The 22,236-nt window shown below is 38.6% G+C and overlaps 1 protein-coding gene across 2 annotated transcripts in view; it reads left to right on the forward strand.

The window, feature by feature from the left end:
• Window positions 1-2,318: 2,318 nt before the first annotated feature.
• Window positions 2,319-22,236, forward strand: part of PTER (phosphotriesterase related) — a 52,746-nt gene continuing 32,828 nt past the window's right edge. For both annotated transcript variants that reach the window (XM_054695106.1, XM_037510668.2), the window contains exon 1: window positions 2,319-2,387. The gene's annotated coding sequence lies outside the window, so the exon portion shown is untranslated. The remainder of the gene's footprint in view (window positions 2,388-22,236) is intronic.

The raw sequence follows: 22,236 nt of genomic DNA on the forward strand, positions 1-22,236 counted from the left end.
GATTGATACCAGATTATCATTCTGACAGTAGAATATCATGAAAGACCCCTTCCATACATTCTTGCCTGCCTTGATTCAGGGCTAGTAGATTTGGGGGGCATGCTGAAGAATGTCTAATTTTTTAATTATTTTAATTGTTTAAAATAGAAAAGCATTTGATGCTTCACTAACAGCAAGGCTTAAATCATGTATGATGTAAGAATTGCAGTATATACTCAAATGCTATATGCTACAAAAGATTTTCACTGTTGTTCTTCGAATTTGCATGAATTTCTCTCCCCTTGTTTGAATACACATGTCCACAATATTTTGACAATGTTCCTGAAATTAAACTTCTACATATTAATCGAAATTTCTTTAAAGCTACTTCTGTAGAAGAGAATATAAAGAGAATATAAAGAGAAATAAAATCTAGACTAGTTGCTCTTTAACTCTGTCTTTTAAAGAAGTAAAGCCATAGAATAAGAGCTCACATGTGAAATCCATCACAAATCTCACACAATGGGTGTAATGTGGGCAGTGGAGAATTTAGTAACATCCATAAAAAAAAAAAAAAAACCCTGAAGTTATTTTTTAAGACGATTCTTTGTATAATTTCATGTCTGGCAGCATGGACTTGTAAAATACATAACATTATAAATAATGGACTCTTAGGCCTATCCTTAACAACCATTGTTAGATACACATTTATACAGCTTCATGGTTGCAGCACACGCAATTAAAGTGGTAGCCAGCCCTGAAATCACTCTAGAAGCCTTCCTCCAGCCATCTATTCATTATACAATCTCAGTATGTGCCCCGTTGTTCCTAGTAATAGTCAATGCACTCAGTACTCATCTCTCCGGAGTTCTTAACCTCCACATTTATTCCTGTCTCTCCCACCCTTCAGCCCTATTTTTAGTCTCTTCCTTGTTCCTAGAATTTAGCAGCCACTATGCTCAATATCAAATATTAAGGCTGTCCCTTTCTATTTTCTCCCTGCCTATCCCTTGCTGGCTCACTTCTCAGTAACTTCTCATAAATTACCCTCCTTGAAGGACAACAAAAAAGTCTTCATATCTTCTTCTCTTTTTTTAAAGATAAATATATTAATCTCCTAGCCTCTTATCAAAGTGCCCAATTCTCTATTCCAAAGGCATGATCTAGTGGCATCAACGAAAGTGGGTTCTAATCCTGGTTTTGCAAAAGAAACTTCTCTAAGCTGGTTTTTGGTGGGTGTTTGGGAGTCTTTTTGTCTCTACTTGACCAGAAGATCAATCCTACCATATGCAGGTTGTTCTAAAAACTAAGCAAGATAGCACATACAGAGTAACATTTAAGAAGTCTGTTAGAGATGGCTTCAGAAATCATCATCTTCTACCATCATCATCATCACCATCATCGAATGTCTACCTTCTTTTCAAATGAGAGATACCATTTGAGTACTCATCCTCATTTTCTCAGAATTCAGGATAAAATTCATTGAATAGAGTGTAACACTTTAAAGTTCATTCTATATTGTGGCCACTGCTCCAGCGCTGTTTGGTAGACAGACTCACACATATTCATTTTATCCATTTCATTCTCAGCCCCATAATGGAGAAATAAACTATAAATTCTCTGTATTCAGAATGTCGATCCAAAACCTGCCTGGGACACCGAATTGCCAGTGCTCCCCCTCTAACTTGTTATCCTTGTAGAAAACTAAGACTGACCGAAGCCTCCAGGCATTTCTATGGAGTACTGGGGCTTGTGGAAACTGTAGCTGCTTCCCCTCCCCTTAGGAATCTAGTCACTAATCCTTTTGATTCAGTCGAACTAGAGCGAGATGGGGAAAGCTCTCATTCCAGGATATTTGGGCGGGGGTTGGGGGGGGGATCCACAACAGACTTGAGCAGAAGAGGGATGCCAGCCCAGCCACTGGGATTCCCAGCTAGTCAGCGGTGCCTTAGGGGTTCTTAGAACTCTGCGGGACTGGAGCCTAGACTTGGCCTGGAAGCTGACAGGGCAGAGCATTTCTTAGGTTGAAGGTGGGGCGGGCAGGTGCCAGTGGGCCTCGGTGTCAGCTCATGGGCGGAGCCCGGGACAGGAGGGGCGTGGCCCGACGCGGGACGGGAGGGGCGTGGCCCGGGGCGGGAGGGGCGTGGCCCGGGGCGGGAGGGGCGCGGGTGGTCTGGAGCCGCTGTGCGGCGGGCGGGGTGCACAGAACTAGGCTTTAGGTCGGGGTTGGGCGTGGCTGGGGCGCGCGAAAGCCTCTCGGGGAGCGGGGGCGTGGAGGCGCTGGACTGGACGGCGCGGTGGGAGGGCAGTGAAGGAGCCTTAAAGGGCCAGGAGTTTGCCCGGGGGTCGGGGACAGGCGGCGCTCGGCGATCGCAGGGAAGGCGCGGCGGAGACGAGCTGTGGGCCTGGTAGGAATGTGGGGGCCCACGCTGGAAGCCGCTCGGCGAGGGTCACGATCCAGCACTGAGCGCTAATCTCCTTAGGGAGCCCCGGGGAGGGCCGTCCCGGGGGAGAGGCTTCAAACAGCCAGCCTGTGGCTTCCCCCAAATGCTCCAGGGAATGTGCAACGATTGGGATTGTCAGACTGCATGAGGCCTAGAGGTGGCTGCTTGCCCCCGAAGTTTTGTTTTGTTTTTAAGATTGATTTATTTTTACACAAGAGCTGGGGTACAGGCCAGAGATGCGGGGGGTGAGAGGATCCACCAGAGACAGAGCGGGGAGTAGACCAGCAGATCCACTGAAATACACTGCTGAGGGGAGCAGTGGGCAAGGCAGGAGGGGTCTGCTGCGCCATGTGGGTATCTCCCTGGCCGGGGATCGAACCCGCGCTGCAGAGGCTGTGGACAGCTTCACAGCCACAGGGAAGCCTGACTTGAAACCCGTGGCCGAGACACCAGCGCAGTGCAAGGTCTGAGCTCAGGGTTGCTAGACAGAAATGCCCCTAGGTCGTTGTCCAGCGGTTGGGGGCTTCTTTTCCTGTGCTTATTGTCTGATGAGTGTTGAAATCATACCTCTAAGCTTTGGGCCTCAGCCTTCCCTTTATTTTACTCTCTTGGTTTTCAAGCAAACTTCGGTGCTTGGTGTTTACGTCCGCTATGTTGTGCTGTTTGTAAAGGGGCCTTAGGTGTAGTGAGACCTTCCAGAGGCGGCAAGTTTACAGTGAGAATTTCCATCCACCCTCTGTGGAAACACAAGTCTATTCGTTCTTAAATCACCTGTACAGTTAAGGAAACTGACAAGCATTTACTTCTAAAGGATCATTACCTCCATTGCCATATATTATAGAATGAACACCGTTAACAGTCCTAAGACTTAGGACACCTATTCAGCAAGTTACATTTTATTTTACATGGACAGTGGGGGTGTACTGCACTCATCCTAAAGACCTGATGTAATTCCAGAAATATCCAACACCTTCAAAAATAAATCTCAGAGTATGCTGCAAGAAAAGGAGATCAAATAACTTACTATTGATAGTAAACTATCAACTTGATTTTAGCTGCTTTATCAAAGTATGTGTTCATTTGTGCAGGGTGGATGTTGCTTTATTGTTACAAAAGTTACTAAAACATGTGTAATGCAGAGTTCTGGGATAAAATAGTAAAATACATTTGATTTCCATTCCTTGATCTTAGAAATGGCCAAGTCTACATATTTTAAGAATTAGTAAAAATTAATCACCAGAAATCTTTTCTGAACTCTTTTCTGAATTTAATCTCTCCATAACCCTATGAGGTATTCTCATGTTACAGAGGAGAAAGTTAAGGCACAGAAGGGTGAGGTCACACTCCCGGAAAGTTTAAGGAAAAACAATCTGTCTTTTGTACTCTAAAACATATGCTCTTACCCCATACTTACCTGATCTATACTCTTTTTTAAAAAGATTTATTTATTTGTATACAAGAACTGGGATACAGGTCAGAGGCATGGGAGGGTGAGAGGATTCACCAGAGACAGAGGTGGGAGCAGAACAGGCAGATGGACTGAAAACACTGCTGAGGGGTGTCCGCTGTGCCATGTGGGAATCTCTCTGGTTGGCCGGGAATCAAGCCCGTGCTGCAGAGGCTGTGGACAGCTTCACAGCGCTGTGCTCAACCCGCTGTGCCACCGGGGAGGCCCCTGATCTATACTCTTTTTCACAAGTGTGCCCCTTATCCAAAAGGGACTAACATACTGTGATATTTAGCAAGACTGCTTGGTGGTTTAAAAACCTCTGGACACATGATAGAGCCTAATTCTGGTTCTGGTCCCAGTTCCACCACGGAACAAGTTATCATTTCCAGGCACATAAAAGTAATTGATCTCAAGGTGTCTAATAGAGCTAAACATTTATAGGTTATGAATGCAAGATTCTGTTCTTATTATTTAACATTTTTTAATCACATATTGTGTTGAAATTACAAGATGGTCAGGAAGGGTGGGTTAACTTACTCATTCAATAAATATGTGTGCCTGGTCAGGCACTGGAGCTACAATAGAATAAATGAGTTTATCTTCTGGTTGGAAGTAGATGGATCTGAGGAAACAAAGAAGAAAGCAACCAGCAAATAGAAAGCTACAAATTATTAATAGGGGGGCTATGATAAAGAAAAATGGAAAGTGTTGCAAGGGGATATGGTCTGATTTAGAAGTTTGAGAAAGTCCTAGCAATGTTTATTCTCTGCACTTGGACTTGCAAGGTCATCAGAGTTATGAAAGATCTTGACATGTTCTAGAGATTTCCAGGGGTTTGTGGCTGGAATTTGGGTTCTAGGTGAAGTTGGAGACACAGGGTGGGATCAAGTCATGCCAACCATTGTGCAATCTGGTAAGGCTCTAGATTTCATCTAACTGCAGTGGGAAGCCAATGAAGGACTATATGCAGGAGAATGCCATAAAGGTGACTACCAGGAAGCCCAAACAAAAGGCCATGGTGTCCTAGGCAAGGGAAGTGGCAGAGCAGACAGAGAACATGGAGTTGTTAGATGTCACTTTATCAGTGAGTTCTTCCTGGCAACCCTATTTAAAACAACATTCTAACACCCCTCCATCACCCTGGCATTCTCCATCCTATACTCAACTTTAGCTTTCCTCCACACTACTTACTGCCACTAATACTCTATATATTTTGTTAAATCATTACTTACTAAATCATTTCTCCCATGAAAAATAACCTTTTGCTGTGTTTAGACCATGAGATTTGGGGATTTGTTTCTTTTCCTAGTAAAATTATATCCTGACTAATAAACTCAGGTACAACCCAAGACACATGTATTAAGGGATTACTGGTTTCCAGTTTGCCAGACACCTTGGAAGCCTAAGGGAAGATGGTGTAGGAGGTTTGATATTATGACTAACACTTCTCTTATTGCTGGTGAGATCACAGGCTCACTTGATTTCATAATGCTCAACTCAGTTTCATGATTTTAATCAAAGGTGGCAAAATGGCATCAAGATGTTTAATTAGAATGTGTTCTGTATGGGAGCCAGTGTTAAAATGTAAAAGCATAATGATTCAATGCCCAAAGGTATAGAAATTAAAGCTCTCATGTTGAAAAACATTATATATATTAAATTTTTAATGTATTTCCAACTTTTCCAACATTAGAGGAATGTTCATGGACTCATTGTTAGGAAACAGGTCTTCCCAAATGGCATTATCAGTGGATACTTTTCAGAAATTGTTTTGTCACCCAAGGACATTTGCAACTGAATCACCCATACTTAGAATTTACTAATTTTTTTAAAGTTGCTTCAAGGCTATTTTAAATATAATTTCCTGGCTATCTTATTTCAAAGCTCAGCGTGTCAGACCTAAGTTTTTGCTCTCGATGTTCTGCAAGCAGTGTGTTCCACTCTTTTACTCTGACTTAAGCCAAAGTGAAACAGGGAATATTCTGCTTTGGGCAGAGCCCTGCTGCATTCTTCAGGATGTTGGCTATAAATCCACACTCCTTAGAGGTTAACAATCAAAGTTCTCCCCTCTTTTACTCAGATGAGTGATATGATGATGATCAATTGCTTGGACATGACCACTCCAAGCACTGGTGTGATGAATTACGTTGTTCAGGAGATGACCAAAGATTCTCCTTTGACAGTCTTTAACACTGAATATTGGCAGTAGTTATAACTAGCCTTCTGCCTATTTTGATCTCTGCTTTGCATATTAAGTCTGTTTTCACAGGTCATAGTTCCTAGTTCTTAATCATTTATCTTCCCCTTGAATACACTAAGTTGATAAACCTTTTGTTTTTTCTGTCCCCTACTCACTAGGGAGGTGGGGTGTTCTCATAGTTGTTAGTAAACATTGAGTCCTTCTTCACAGAAACTGTTAAAATAGTAATTATTAGTCCTTTTCATTAAATCCAGAGTAATAACAGCTTATCTTGCAGTGGCTTAATTGGGTAATTTATTTAGTGTTTGAAGAGCACTTTGAAGAGAATATTGGTAAATATTGTTGTTAATTCTCCTTTGTGTAACTGAAAGTTCATTACAACTCTAAAATCCTCACTATTATGTCATACTAACAAAGATTTCTTAATATTGCTTACTATTTTCTAAATTATATATGCATCGATTTTTGAAGTATTTTAAATATTTTTCTAAGCTTCCAAAGTTACCATGTTCAAACTGCAACATTCCCACATGTCTCATCTGCTATATTCCTTACAGATCTGAAAAGTTACACGTGATCAATCCTGCTCTCCTAAAGTTTGGAGGCAATAGAAACAGCCGACCCTTGGTTCAGGGATATTTCACATCACATAACTTCTATTTATGTTGTGTGTGGGATCGACATAACTTTTCAGTAAGCTTTCCTATTATACTCTGACAAATAATTGAAATAATGATTTATTTACTTGGAGTCCATACTCTGACCTATCACCTCACTGTCATCAAAATTTTTCAGAAAGGCTGAGATTGAATTGCACGTGCCTGGTCAGCCCTTTTGACAAATTTTCTACTCACTTTATAGAGCCAGAGCCCCCAGGTGTAATTAAAGGCCACTTCTATAGCTTGGATTAGACGACCTCCATTACTGACTGCCTTAGTTGGCTAGGGCTGCCATAACAAAACCGCACAGGATGAGTGACTGAAACAACAGAAATGTATTTTCTCAGTATTCTGGAGGCTAGACGTCTAAGATCAAGGTGTTGGCAGATTTGTTTTTTTTTATGAGGCCTTTCTTGGTTGGCAGATGCCTCCTTTTCCCTGTGCCCTCACTTGGTCCATTCAGTACAGAACATCTCCTGAACATTACCTGGAGGAAAGACCTGTGCTTGTGGCTTAAGGCATTGAAATAATTAAGATGAAAATTGAAACAATGTTATTAAATGAATTCAATAGAGTCTTTTAAGCTGTTAACCATACAGTGTACATTATTGAGGATACTCTGCCCTCTGGATTATGACCATCCAAATACTTGTTATAACAACTTATAAATACTTTTACCCAAAATTTCCTCTCTGAATCAAAAACATACTATGATTAGTCTAACACTTGTGTCATCAAAAAAGCAACAGCTCCCATGTTGCTGCAAATTGCATGAGTTTATCTTTTTTGATTGCTGAGTAATATTCCATTGTGTATATGTCCCACATCTTCTTGATCCAGTCATCTATTTTTGGGCATTTGGGTTGTTTCCATAGCTTAGCTATTATAAATAGTGCTGCTATAAACATAGGGGGATCATGCTCAGCGAAATAAGCCAGAAAGAAAAAGAAAAATACCCGATGGTCTCACTCATAGCAGGAATTTAGAAAACCTAAATAAGGGACCAGGAAAAAGACTAATTGCAATAAAGTAAAAATCAAAATCAACAAGCAGCTATAGACCAGAGATACACTACAGTGGGGGGTGGGGGAAGGAGAAGAGGGATTAGGGTCAGAAAAAGTGGTGGGAATTGTATGGGGAATATAACCAAAATGAAAATGCATACATTATGCAAAAATGAAAAATGATGTAAGAATTATATAAAATTAAAAAAAAAACAGCAATAGGTATAAAGCACACTGTGATTCTGTCGCAGGGCCGTATCTGTGCTCACCCTGTTTACATGTGCTGTAAATTGTCTCCATATAATCAACTGAAAATTTCTTAGAAAGGAGAATCTCTGAAGAGATGATGAGCTAAGAAGCTAGGAAAACTCTTACAGTTGAAGAAATATTTGGGCTGTGAAAGTATCAAAGACCTCAGTTTGACTGTTAGTTGTCCACATCCACCAGCATACTGTATTTTATTCTTAGAAGGCTCTACAATGTTCCTTCAGGATAGGTAATAGTATTTCTTTAATTCTAAAAAAAAAAGAAAAGTCTCTTGTAGTAAATTAATAACCAGAAATCCTTAGAGAACTGTTATGTGGGTATATAAGAATATGTTAGTAATATTTGGGCTGATATGAATGAACTGCAAAACATCTTTCCCTTTAAAAAGTGTTTCTAATTGTAACTTACTGTTGAAGCTGCCTGTCACTATACTATACTACTCTTCTACAATTGTGAACTTTTGAAAATATCCATCTTAAAAAATTTTTAAAAATACAGTTTTTTGAAAATAAGAAATGAGTCATAGAGCCTCCTGGGCTGCAAAATTTGACACCATGATGTTTTAAGAGATAGATTAAATGTGAAGAATGAGCCACCCTGCATATATGAGTACAGATGTGTACGTAGAGTGTGGTTTTCACTATGAATCTCTCCATAGAAAAATATTGTTGAAACACTTATCCAGGAAAGGCTATAAGAGTGTCTTTGCTAGTTTTGACCTAGATTATTTGACACATGTTTTTATTTATGACTCCTTGGCGTATGGCATGTCTATCACTTCATGAGTCAGTGCCTCTCTACCAGTTACAGAGTTTCCCAGGCTGCGTTTAGTCTTTAACTTGAGAAACATTCCATTTGCCACTGCACAAATTTATCTAACAGAAATTCAAGAAGAGGCAGCTTGCTTCCAATGTGCCATACGTAGCTAAAGCCTGCTGCCCAATGCATTCTGTATTTCTCTTGAAGGAGGGATCTTTAGAGACTGACAAGAGACAAGAAAAGAGGTCTGCTGAGTGTACTATAGAGGATTGTTCCTGCAAAGCCCTGGCCCCTGCCTGTCACTGCAGTGTCTACCCAAGTTCTTCACACTTCCTCTTGTAGATTTAGGAACTGTGCTGGCCTCACTGGTGAGCCTCACTCATGTTTCTGCTTAAGTCAAAGGCCTGAAACTCCTATACTAACATTACTGAGACAATGATCTTATGGCATATTTGATCTGAGGAGTTTACTTGGAGGGAGAAGTTTCCTGCAAATAGAGCTGCTGTCCCCTTTTTGACATTCATTTCTCTCAGGCATCTTTTCACTTTTTGTCTAACAGTGTTATATGAGTAGAGAGATCAGACTAAGAGATCCAAGTTTAAAATGATCTCTGTGAAGAGTCTATATAGTCCAATCTATTGAATTTTGATTAATTGTTAGAGTTAAAATATGTGAAAGAACATTATAGTTTATAGCCATAGGGATAGTCCATGGACCTTTGCTACTATTTTTGCTACAGTGAGGTTCAAAGGATTAATTTCTAAATTCCTTTGCTTCCTGATAGACCAAGCCAGACTTACAAAAACTAATTTATGTGGAATTTTTATAATGCATGATATAGAGAAACTTTTTTATTTTGGTGAATCTACTGTTACTTCCTTATTTTTATTTTTGTGTTGGTAATACCATGAATAAGATATTTTCAATAATTTATGTCACAATGATTTTACAAAATTAACATAAAAAAGAAAGTTTCCTCATATGTTGTTTCTATACAAAGAATGACATTAAATTTTAGATTTTAAAATTGGAAAGTTTACTAAGTAGCTATATTGTTTTACCATAATGTCTCAATCCATACTTTTTAACACCGTAAATCATATTTATGTTTTCAAATCAACGTCATTTAAAATAATGTCAATACTCATGAGATCAATAAAAAGAAAATAGTTTTCTCTGCCTAACTAAAAGTCAAAATTGTATTTCTGATGAGTTGGAGGATTGTGCAAAACAGGAGTTAGTTCTTCAATAGGCCAGAGAAAATAAATGTGTTAAAATATATTGTAGAGATGTTAAATGCCCTTTAATTTTCACAAACCCAGTTTAATATTCATTGGAATGTATGAATAAATTAGCCATTTATTAATATTGATCAAATTTGTCAAATTTGAGTCATTCTCATATCAGAGTATTTGCTATGCCTATGTACTACCTTAAATGCTAGTTATTTAATATTTTTCCTTAAACCAATCCACTTTTTTACTTCAGCCTCATCCTAAGCAATATTATTTATGAAATAACAGGTTTGTAACATTTATTAATTTTTTTCAAGTACTTTAGATAAATTCTTGCCTAAAACAATTTTAAATGCCCATATAGCATCTAAAATGGATCTGAACTACCAGTGGAATTTGTACATAGATATACACACACATATAGATTATAACTTTGACTTATCTTACCATGCATTAAAAAATAAAATCATGGTGGCAAAGTTGACACAAAACAAATTTCAGACTAATGCCTGTCCTTGTGATGATTAGGAAAAGTAAATCCTGTAGCTATAGACATATATGGATACACACACATACACATGTACATAGTTGATTTAGCTGTTATTTGGGAAATAGCCAAGATAATAAGCACCATTTGAGAGTGAATAAAGCCACAATTATTTCATACTATTACATCCTTTTACTTTTATTGATAAGCAGTATAAAGAGTAATAGTGTGGACCTTCTGGGTCATGAGCTATTTCTAATTCATTCATCTGTCTTTAGTAATCTGAGGTTTATAGTAAATACTACAATATGGTTTGTTAGAGTGTGGGAGATCAGAAAAAGGATTAGTGTAGAGAAAGATATCTGTAGTTCTCATATTCCTTGTCTAGACACATGCTTTATGGCTTTCTACTCCACATATTTGCCCATTTACTTCATGACTAAACAAGGTGGGCCTCTCAGGCAAGTACCTGCAAAGTGCTGAGGGATCACTTACTACCCCTTCACATGGGACCACAGAACTTGTATCTGGGGGAACTTTAGTGATCCCCTTGTTTTATCAATGGGAAAACTGAGGCCCACAGACTAAGTGACTTGCCCAAAGATACACTTTTGGCCTATCAACTTTTTGGCAACATTTATGCAGTGGGTAAATTTCTAGTTTTTCTCGCCCTTGGAGAAAGAGTCATGTATTCTTAAGAGCATTAAGTTTTCCTGTCTATGTCCATTGTTTGATTATTGAAATATCGTATGCTAAATTAGTTTTTGGTGGCATTCAAGATATTGCCACTGACTACTATGTATATCAAATAAAAGGTTAATATATTGAATATTATTAGGAATGATGTCTGTTGCCTTAATGCACTTGAATGAGAGGGGAAAACTGATATTTTTCTAAGAAGTGTCAAGGTATATTTTACAAAATAAATAAAATTTCTGTTCTTCTGATGAATACATTTGAATCCAAACATCCGAAGTTCTCGATTTTTAGCCTGTATGTCTAATAACAGAGCAGATAACAATAAAATGGGTAAGTAAATGTAGTATACTTTGTTATGAATTTATAATGAAAAAGATACAAAATCATTTGCTGTGAAAAACAGGCCAGGAAGTGCAAGTTTAATTTCATGGAGTGCCTAAGTAAGAATTCAGGGAAGAACAGGATAGCAAGTGTTGTGGACTTTACCTACTTTACCTATGAAATTAAAAATAATTTCTAAAGGAAGGACAGCATTTTGTTTATGTAATAAGTTTATATTGCTCCACAGCTTGTTGGTGAAAGTAACTTTGCGCACTAAGAGATCTTCATCTTCATTGTGTTCTAATTAAGCCAGTGTTACTACTTCTTTTTGGAAACTGAGCCATGGAGTAGTTCTGAGCTCTCCCAGGCACACACTATTCGAGAAAGGGAAAATTAGCAACCATTACCCTCAGAATGCTGTGATTCGATATAACCAAGAAAGCAAGCAAGTCTTTAATAATACAAGAGACATTGCCAACTCTGAATTCCTCTGCTGCTGATGCCCCTGAGAGGCTCTTCAGAATCTGCCCCTCGTGTTTTCAGACCCTGTGCAGCTCTGAAACCAGCACATTCTTTCCAGTAGAGTTAATTTACTCATCCATCCACAAACACTTGCTGCTATAGCCAGTCAGGGTGATAAACGCTGACTGGAACGTTGTTCTCACTTAAACACTGAGCAGGGAGGATTCCTTGCTAGTTATGATCATCTATTTGCAGCTCTCCTGTGGTGTCAGTCCCCACAGAGTATCAAAGGATTAGAGGCCCCTCAAATGAACACAATACCCTGCCAGTCTCTGCAGCAAGCGCCATTTGTCATTGACACAACATTGTCATTTTACACTGTGGCTCCCACTAAGGAGAGTTGGGGGCTGGGCAGTGCTTTTCCGAATTGTTTTTCTGGCCCTTGAGCTTGAAGCTTAGAGAGAACATCTCTGCTCATGCTTCTCTTAGCAATAAACAATAAAATTCCTCTGCACTGAAAGCTATAAAGATATGTGCAGAAGAGAGGTTTCCTGCTCTCAACCTGTCCTTTTCACTCCCTTCCAGGAGTAGAGCTGTGTCCGTGTCCACTACGGGTGGCATTGATGCCTTTTCTCATCCAGCCAGGCTCTCACGAACCCACAGCATGTACTCCATTCTTCCAACAGTGCTATGGTCAATGTGTTTAACTCTGTCATTAATTATCAAACATTATCTCTTTAGGAAACCCTCTTTGGGTTGCTCTGACCTTTATGTAATGCCAGTTACTTTAAAGCACTTTGTTTATCAGAATAGTATTAATTGAGCCCCACCCACCCCGGGTGGCATAAGGGTTAAGTCTCTGTGCTATCACCCTGATGGCTTAAGTTTGATTCCCTGCCAGGGAGCTGACCCACATGACACAGCAGACCTCTCTTGTCTCGCCTGCTTCCCCTCAGCAGTGTATTTCAGTAAATCCACCTGTTCTGCTCCCTACTCTGCCTCTGGTGAATCCTCTCAACCCCTATGCCTCTGGCCTGTACCCCAGTTCTTCTACACACACACACACTCACATGTATTAATTGGGTTTACCTACATACAGTATATAATTCATTATCAACCCAATTAAATTGTAAACTCCTTGAAGACAGGGGCTTTGTTTTTTCTCCTGTACCACAGCGAGGGACTGACCTAATTTATTACCGTTGGATGAATCCTAAGCAAACAAACAGAAAAACAAAACAACACAAAATATTGTCATCTTGCAAAGGACATCAATTAAGGGTTTTTGGCAAACCTGACTGCACAAGGCACTGACCTTTTGAGATGGTGAAGTGCGTTATTGCTGAGCATCATTTTGTTTTTTTTAAGCTTGCCAATCACAACAACATGGCTCCATCACAATTAATCATATATGGTAATGCAGTGACGATGAGATGATTTCTCTGGAGAATCTATGCTAATACTATTAAAATGCTCTTACAATGTCAAAGTGATTGCAGTGGAAGTATGTGGGGACTGTGCTTATGTGATTATGATATTATAGTGATGGGCGATTACCAATGGAAACTACTAATTCAACTCTGCAGGGACTTGCATTATGAAGCCATTATAACATGAGATTATAATGACACAATAACTTGGATGCACATCCGTGATGTGAAAACTAAAAGCTAATTTGAATGCAAGTAGCATTTCCATTAAATTGTAATTAAACACTGAAAGCAATGCTTGTTTAAATTTAAGACAAAGATATACAATCCAGAAATGAAAATTATGGGTAAAGAATGCATGTCAAATATAACCTTCAGGATGGTTAGAAACCATTTACAACTCTGCCCTTTACTTTGAAATCTCATTCAAGTGGCCTCCACAGAATTTCTCCCTCTCTGCTGACCCTGTAAATTAACCCAAAAAAGTACCAAGACACAAGAATCCTGGATCCAACTCCCATTTTCATTTCTACGTCCACTTAACTTCTTGTTTCATTTTTGAAGTAGACATAATAGTACCTTGCAGGTCTCCCTGTGGTGCAGGGGTTTAAATCTCAGCACTATCAAGCTATTGCCAGTCACTGCAGCATGAGTTTCATTCCCAGCCAGGGAGCTGACCCACATGGTGCAGCAGACCTCTCCTGTCTTGCTGCTGCTCACCTCAGCAGTGCATCTCAGTAGATTTGCCTATTCCGCTCTTCACTCTCTCTCTCTCTGGTGAATCCTCTCATCCCCTGCACCTCTGGCCAACACCCCAGTTCTTGCATGCATAAATAAATAAATCTTAAAAAAATAAAAATAGTACCTTGCCACTCAAGAGACTAATGAGTTATTTTCCCCCACTAATTAATCTATGTTCAAAATTAGACAAAAGAGATATGCAAAAAAAAAAAAAAGGCAGGGATGATAAGAAATAATCCACCTCTTAGAAATTACCTGTATTAGTGTCTTGGGGTATTTTCCTTCTGATTATTATTTATGTATAGTATAAACATTTTCCCCCAAAATTTATATTATGCAGTAATTTAAAAACCTACTTATTCATTCCATCCATGCTTTCCAGTTGCAAGATCTATTTCTTATCCAAGAGAATCCAGTTGAAAAGTTTTAGTTTTCTAAAGGTCAGCTCAAGCTGGATGATTTTCCTTATGGTCTGGGAAACGATGTTTTACTATAGGGAATATTATTTAGCAGGGTTTATGTGCTGTGTGTATCAGTTACAGGGTGGGTCTACAGTAAACTCTTCAGATTCTATTGATAATACTATAGTGCTTCACTAACATTTCTTTCTGTTTAGGAATAAATGGTGCATTTTTCTTTTTTTCCATTTATTAAAGTGCATATATATATATATATATTTCTTACATCATTGTTCATTTTTGCATGATGTTTGCTTTCTCCTCTCAGGTGCAGTCCCCATAAAATTCCCACCACCAATGCACCTGGCACCATCACCATAGTCCCCTGTGCTCTTCCCTCCACTGTTTTGATCCTTCTCCCTCCCCTCCCCCACAGAATGTCTCTGATTTATAGTCGCCTGTTGATTTTTTTTAATGTATTATTTTTTTCCTGATCCCTTATTTGGTTCCCCTACATTCCTCCTATAAGTGAAAGCATCTGATACTTTCCTTTTTCTTTCTGGCTTATTCCACTGAGCATAATCTCTCCCAGCTAAATGGTGCATTTTTAAAAGTCATGCAGTTATAGTTTATTCTCAACTGAAAATTATTACATAGCTTGGGCCAGCACAAAGATAGATTATGGAAAAACCATTTTGCCTTGTTCAGATCTTATAGGAACACACAGTAGCTATATATACTCCCTCCTAATTATGACTCAAAGTGGTTATTATCCTTGGCTTAAATATAGTTAAGATGAGTTTTTTTGTTATTAAGCGTTTAGTTTGCACTTAGATATGCTGCATGCTTTAGAGATATTTTTATTGCCACTTCATACAACAGCCAATTTAGGTAAGTCTAAATTACTTGAGTTCTTATTTTTATAATTACAAAAAGAAAGCACAGTGCAATTAAAAGGCTTGCTTCATGTCATGCAGGCACAGTAGAACTGGGATTTGATTTTCTGGTCTTAGGTAATTGTAGCTCTTCCCTAGACCAATGAGTGATGTTACATCTGCATAGTACTTCCATAGTAATGGATACCAGGGTAACTTAGTGAGATATTTATGGCAAATATCTCTGTGGTTAAATAAAAAAATTCACTAAACTGACAAGTTGGATTCCAGTCTGGGCAGTCTGACCTTCAAAAGATAAGGAATTCAGTTTTGGCATCTAAAAATGAAATCATTGAATGAAATGATCTCAAGGTCCTTTCTAGTTCAAATATTCTGAGATCAAATAGCATTTAACATTAATTGAAACGTAGACATTTTAATTATAAATATTACACATCTAATATTTAATTAAAATATTTACTTTGCCTACTTTAAAACCATTCATCTAAATTCAAAACCACATGTACTTTAGATATATTTGATAATTTGATGTTTTTGAAGCGCTGTGATTTGACTGATTATGTCTAGTCAGCATATTAAAATTATTAAAGTTTCACATAAATCTAACTTAAAAAGAGATTAAGACTATCATCCTTCAGCATACCTATAATATTGTTAAAGTACAGTTAAAATTACAGTGAAAAAATTATGCTTGCATAATTGTATAAGTACATAGTTTTGTTGATTAGTATTTAAAATAAGTAATTTTCTGTGAACTACAGGAGACAGGTGACAGCAATGACTGAGGGACCCAATTAAAATATAGTGCTAGACTGTTTACAATAGCTAAGCTTTGGAAACAACCCAAATGCCCAAAAATAGATGACTGGATCAAGAAGATGTGGTACATATATACCATGGAATATTACTCAGCATTCAAAAAAGATAAACACATGCAATTTGCTGCAACATGGATGGCGCTGGAAGGGATCATGCTCAGCGAAATAAGCCAAAAAGAAAAAGAAAAATACCGGATGGTCTCACTCATAGCAGGAATCTAGAAAACTTAAATAATGGACCAGGAAAATGAAAAACTATAAGAAAGTGAAAATCAAAATCAACAAAAAACTATGAACCAGAGACACTTTTAGGGGGGCGGGGGTGGGAGGGGAGGGATTGGGGTCAGAATGGGGGGCGGCAATTGTATGGGGAATATAACAATAAAATTTATAAAAAAAAAAAAAAAATAAAATAAAATATAGTGCTAGACCAACCTTTTAAAATCTTTTAGGACAGCTTATTTTATTGGGGAAAATATATAAGCAATTACATTTCCTTTCTATTTAAATGCATATGTGACTAGGGATTAGTTAATTAAAAACATGCTATTTGACTACAGGGAATTTCCTAATTTTGTGAGACTTTTTATCTAAAGAATTTAGAATTCCACTAGAGCACTTTTTCTGCCATCTCAAAGATGAGGAAGGAGTAATTATTGCTCTGACAGTGTAGTTATTACAGATATGCCCTTGATCGCATTGTCAGTAATTCAGCTTTTGGAGTAGAAATAAGCTGTTTGTCATTTCGTTTTTAGTACATCAAATACTGATGCTTTCTGAAAAGTGGTTTCTGTGTCGGGGGCCACTTTCTCCTATGATTTGGCAAAATTTGCTATCCTGCCTTCTTTTCTACATCCATTAATAAAGGCTATCTCAAAAGAAATTTTTATTGAACTTGATGCTCCACAAAGTCTCAACAGAATTTTCCATTGTGTATTTTCATTTTTATTATAATCTAAACAATTGAAAATGTCCTGGATTACTAAAATCATCTTACAATTAAATATTGCCATTGCATTTCATTTTTATTTCCATTTGTTTTCCACACTTCAATGATAAAACTGATGACTTAAAACCACAACATATATCTGCTTTTGACTGTTTTTTTCCTAACCTAGAACCTGTCTCTGGGAACCATGATTGATAATTCTAGGACTTCAGGAGGCATCTGTATTGGGTCCTTTAATTCCCTTTATAGGAAGTGGTGTTGGTTTATAAACTGTATCTTATATGATAACTAAAGATATGTTTGTTTTTCAGAGTCTGACTGTAGAATCGACACCACTATCTGAAGGGTAGAACCATGGGTCAGAACTTGCTCAGATTTCTAGTCTTTTAAATTCTTTCTAGTCCCCCAGTTTGTATTGAGATTTCAATAGAAGCAATTCTTTTCTCAAAACTACCTTCTAAGGCCAGTGCCCCTCATCTCTCTGTTGCTAAGGAGAGTATGGAGATCTGTGGAAGGAAGCCAGGAGGGAAGTCAGCCAACCTTCTGTAAACCAGCCAATCAAAGCTGAGAGACTACGAAGCATGCTAAACTGGAATTCTTTTCCTGTGTTCTTTGCAAGAAAAGGGCAATGCATATTTTCTTTGGTGCACATTTTAGGTGTTCATTAATAAGTGTTGTTTGGATCTCAAAGGAGAAACTTCAGAGGTCATGGTTTTATACTATTTTTAAAGGTCTCCCAGAGGATGCTAACAGAGCCTATAGCAGTGTACTCTGGCTTCAGTGAAAATGGAAGATAGCTCATCATCTTTGTCTGAATTATCACCCCATTTCCTCATTGGTGAAATGGGAACAATAATAATAAAAGTGGATTTCATCTCAAAGCATTTCCTGTGGTCCAGTCTTGTAGTTTGGATACTTTTGGATGACTCACCTTCTGCTGATCCCTTGCCTACTTCACAGGGACATTAGGAGATTTAATTAAAATGTGCAGAGTGCCTTAAGCTCTTCAGAGAAACACACACGGCATTATTATTGTAGCAATACTTCTGATATTCCATAATCTCTTGAAGGTAATGAAACCAACAAGATAGAAAGCTGGGGCTTCAGTACAGTTAGAGCTTTATGAAAGCACCTCCATCCGTGTTGTATTAATAGTGGTCATAATGTGGGGCCTCCCCTGCTGGCGCGGCGGTTGAGCTCTGGGCTGCGAAGCTGTCCGCAGCTCTGCAGCGCCGGTTCGATCCCTGGCCGCAGGTGGGGGTCACACATGGCGCGACAGACCTCTCCTGCCATGCCCGTTGCTCCCCTCAGCAGTGTATTTCGTTAGTCTGCCTGTTCTGTTTTCTGCTCTGGTGAATTCTCTCACCCCCGCCCCCCCCCCCCCACTTCTGGCTGTTCCCAGTGCTTGTATAAATAAATAAATCTTAAAAAAAAAAATAGTGGTCATTATGTGGGTGTGAGAGTTCAGAGGTCAATTACTGTGAAGTTTCTAATTGTTCTAAGCATTTTTATTTATTTTTTCCCATTAGTAACACATTTGAGAGTTCTATCAGTATTCAAGTCATGCTAGTTTTAGTAAACTTTTAAGACTTCCCAATTTTGTTTTCAAACTATGATTGTGCAATGTATTTTCCACAGCTCTTATTATAACACATTTGCAAGATAGAGGGGGTAAGAAGACGGTGCTCCTCTAGGCTTCCCTTCCCCTGAAGTGCACTCTGACTCTTAAAGTCCCTGAAGACCAGTGTAAATTGCTTTATTTCCCAATTCTTGCCCTAGCTTCCTGTCTCCACCATTTAACCCATACTCACAAAGCCCATTCAGCCATTATCCTAATATAAGTCACTTCCTCTAAGCCCAGCCCATGTGTCAGTAGTTTTCACTATGCATTTGCTGTGCAACCTGTGCGTGAAACTCTACAACCTGCTTTCAAATTCCAAAACTTGTCCTCATTGCTAATGCCACCAGAATGCCTCTTGATAAGATCCTCTTAAAGTTCCACAGCATTACCTAAATGCCACCTTCTCCAGGAAGCCATCCCAGTTTTTCTAGTACCAGTGAATATTGTCTAGATGCATCTCCCCAGAGCACTTGCTTTGTGTATCTTTTCTATTAATAATATTTACGGCACTGTGCATTCTACCATAGGCATCCCACTAATATATAAAATATAATGATCTCCCTTTGAATGTTCACCAGGTGCCAGTCACTGCATTGGGGAGTCTGCAGATTCCCAGGGCAACACTGCTTCATGTTCATTTTGTTTCCCACAACATTCTCCTTTGAACACAGCAGATCCTCAGCACACATTTGCTACATTGCATTGAAATGTTTTTAGGTGAAATCTGTGGGTGCCTGGAAAGTAGCCTCCTTTATATTGCTTTGTTATGTTCTGGGAATTTAAGGTCCAAAGTTATTCCCTCAAACCTATAAATCAAAGCAGCTTTTCTTAATATTTCAAGAAAACTAACAATCACTGGTCACAAACCCATAAAGAGGCCACAATGCTAATGAAAACATCAGATTGCTTTTGGCTAAAATTACCTTCCATCAATGTGAACGGGAAGAGTGGACAGAACTCAAAAGTATTCACTGGTTGAACACTCATTAAGCATCTGCCTCTTGCCAATTGATAATACAGCTCAAAGCTGGAACCTGCTTCTCCATGTATGGAATTAATGTGTTACCGAAACAGAAGCTAGTGATATATGCCACTCCTTTTCATCAAGCATGGTGCAGCCTTTCTCAGCAGATCATGTTTTAGAAGTTACTGGAACAACACAAGGAGGGCTAGAAACAGGCTGTCAGTGCCTCTAGCTCTCCTTGCTGTGGTTCTCAGACCTTTTCCTGCACAATTACTTTTTACACCAAACAGACTTAATTCAATAATCTAAATGCATTTATATGACACTGATTCTTTTTAACTCTAAATTAGCTGAACAAGGTGGTGAAAATCTAGACTTTTTTCTAAGAGTGTCTACTGTGTGGTCTTCAAAATAAAGCAGCTGAGATGGTCTTGTGGGAAATAACTTTTAAATATATAGTTATTTGTAGTACAACTGTGAAAGAAATCTTTGAAATCTTCAAGGAAGATTTCAAATTAAATGGCCTTAAAAAGTAATGAATATATATAGGTCTGTATATTTTAAAAATTAGCCTAAAAGCCTTTATCCAGCTTTACCCCTTCTAAAGAAGTGGCTATTGCCATGAACCACCAGCAGTCATTTAATATTTTGTTTGCTGATTTTCAGTTGGCTTCTACCAATTCAGATAAGAAATGTCCTTAAAGGTAAAGTCGCTGTGTTTTCATATGTGGCAGATTCTTGCTCGTATTTAAAATCTTGCTCTTATTTAACTATCAAAAATAGATATTCCTATGCAGTATTATCTTGGGTGCAGAATAAAAAGGTAAAATGGTTTGTTTGCTACCTTCTGAGAATTTGGAACGTGAAGGTAGAGAACACATGCAAATACAAACATGGCTTTAAAATCCATAGCCCAAAAACTTTTTGGAAAACATTTTCCATGCTTTTTAATAATTTTTAGCTGTTTTGATTTAAGGAAATAATGTGATATACCATAAAAAATTATGCTATGGTCTCAGAATTGTCTACTGTCAAAAATATATTCAATAAATATTCCAGGACAATTCTTTAGGCCTTTGTAACAACTGTTAACCTCTACAGAGGACATGTGTATGTTCTTTTCTGGGCCTAATTCTAAATATTTCCATTTATAATTTCCTTGCTCCTGCTTTAATATTTGTTTTCTTCACTTAGTGTGTGCTTTGTGCAAATTACCTCAAATTCTTTGTGGAATAGGTTGGACAAAAAAACAAGCAAGAATATAAATATTAATTAATTAAGTACCTACTATGTACCAGGCCCAGCAGGGTCTGAGTCTTGAAACCAGACTTGGACACCACCCTTAAGAAGCTCAAAGTCCGCTGGAGAGACACAAACATAAGTAAGTTTGAAGGTCAAACTCATAGTGCTGCAAGAACCTATAGTCTGCATCTTTCATAGACTGTTTGAGCAAAAAGGAAGAACACCCAGAAAAGATTGTAATTAGAAACGATGTCCAAGTCCCACCCTGAAGATGAAGAAGTTAGCCAGGATAGGAAAAGGGCTGAAGGGGAGAGATGGCAGAGAGCTGGGTTTGCAAGGTCATAAAAAGGTGGTAGATGGGCCTCCCCTGTGGCGCAGAGGGTTGAGCACAGAGCTATGAAGCTGTTCACAGCCTCTGCAGTGCCGGATGGATATACCCACATGGCGCGGCAGACCTCTCCTGTCATGCCCACTGCTTCCCTCAGCAGTGTATTTCGGTCTGTCTGCCTGTTCAGTTCCCCACTCTGTCTCTGGTGAATCCTCTCACCCTCCAGCACCTCTGGCCTGTACCCCAGCTATTGTATAAATAAATAAATAAATAAATCTTTTTTAAAAAGGTGGCAGAAACACAATCAAAGACCTTAAGACAGGTATAAACGTGCAGAGTCCAGAGAAGGCAGCTCAATGCAGAGAGGGCTCAAGAGGTTCTACCAGGTTCCAGGTTTAGATTTGTTCCTTGAGGTTCCTCCCTAGAAGGAGGACTCTGGGAGAGAGTCTATGTTTTAGAAAGAGCATTCTATAGACTTTGGTGAAGGCAGATGAGAAAGATGGAGACACCCATATACAAACTTTTACTGTGATCCATCTCAGAGATGATACGTCAAACTCGGGGGGTAGAGGAAAAGATAAGCATTATAAAGACTAAAGAGGAAAAGATTACATTAAAGAGCTATTAAAATGGTGGAATTTATGGCACTTAGAAACAAAGAATGTGAATGAGGTGGGAAGTCTTGGATGAAACTTGATTTATTTCGTAACCAGGGCAGGTTGGTAGATGTAGTGTCACTGAGAATATAGAATGTAGACTTCCAAATTCTCTCTGAGGACTAAATACGGTGACCTGTGTAAAAGCCCAAATGCTTAACGTGGCACACATTCATTATCCTATAAAACTGCTATTGTAACTGTAAGCTACACTCATCTGATTAATC

Source organism: Talpa occidentalis, unplaced genomic scaffold (genome assembly GCF_014898055.3).
Source record: "Talpa occidentalis isolate TD23 unplaced genomic scaffold, MPIMG_talOcc4v2.1 talOcc4.14, whole genome shotgun sequence".
In the NCBI taxonomy this organism is placed as follows: Eukaryota; Metazoa; Chordata; class Mammalia; order Eulipotyphla; family Talpidae; genus Talpa; species Talpa occidentalis.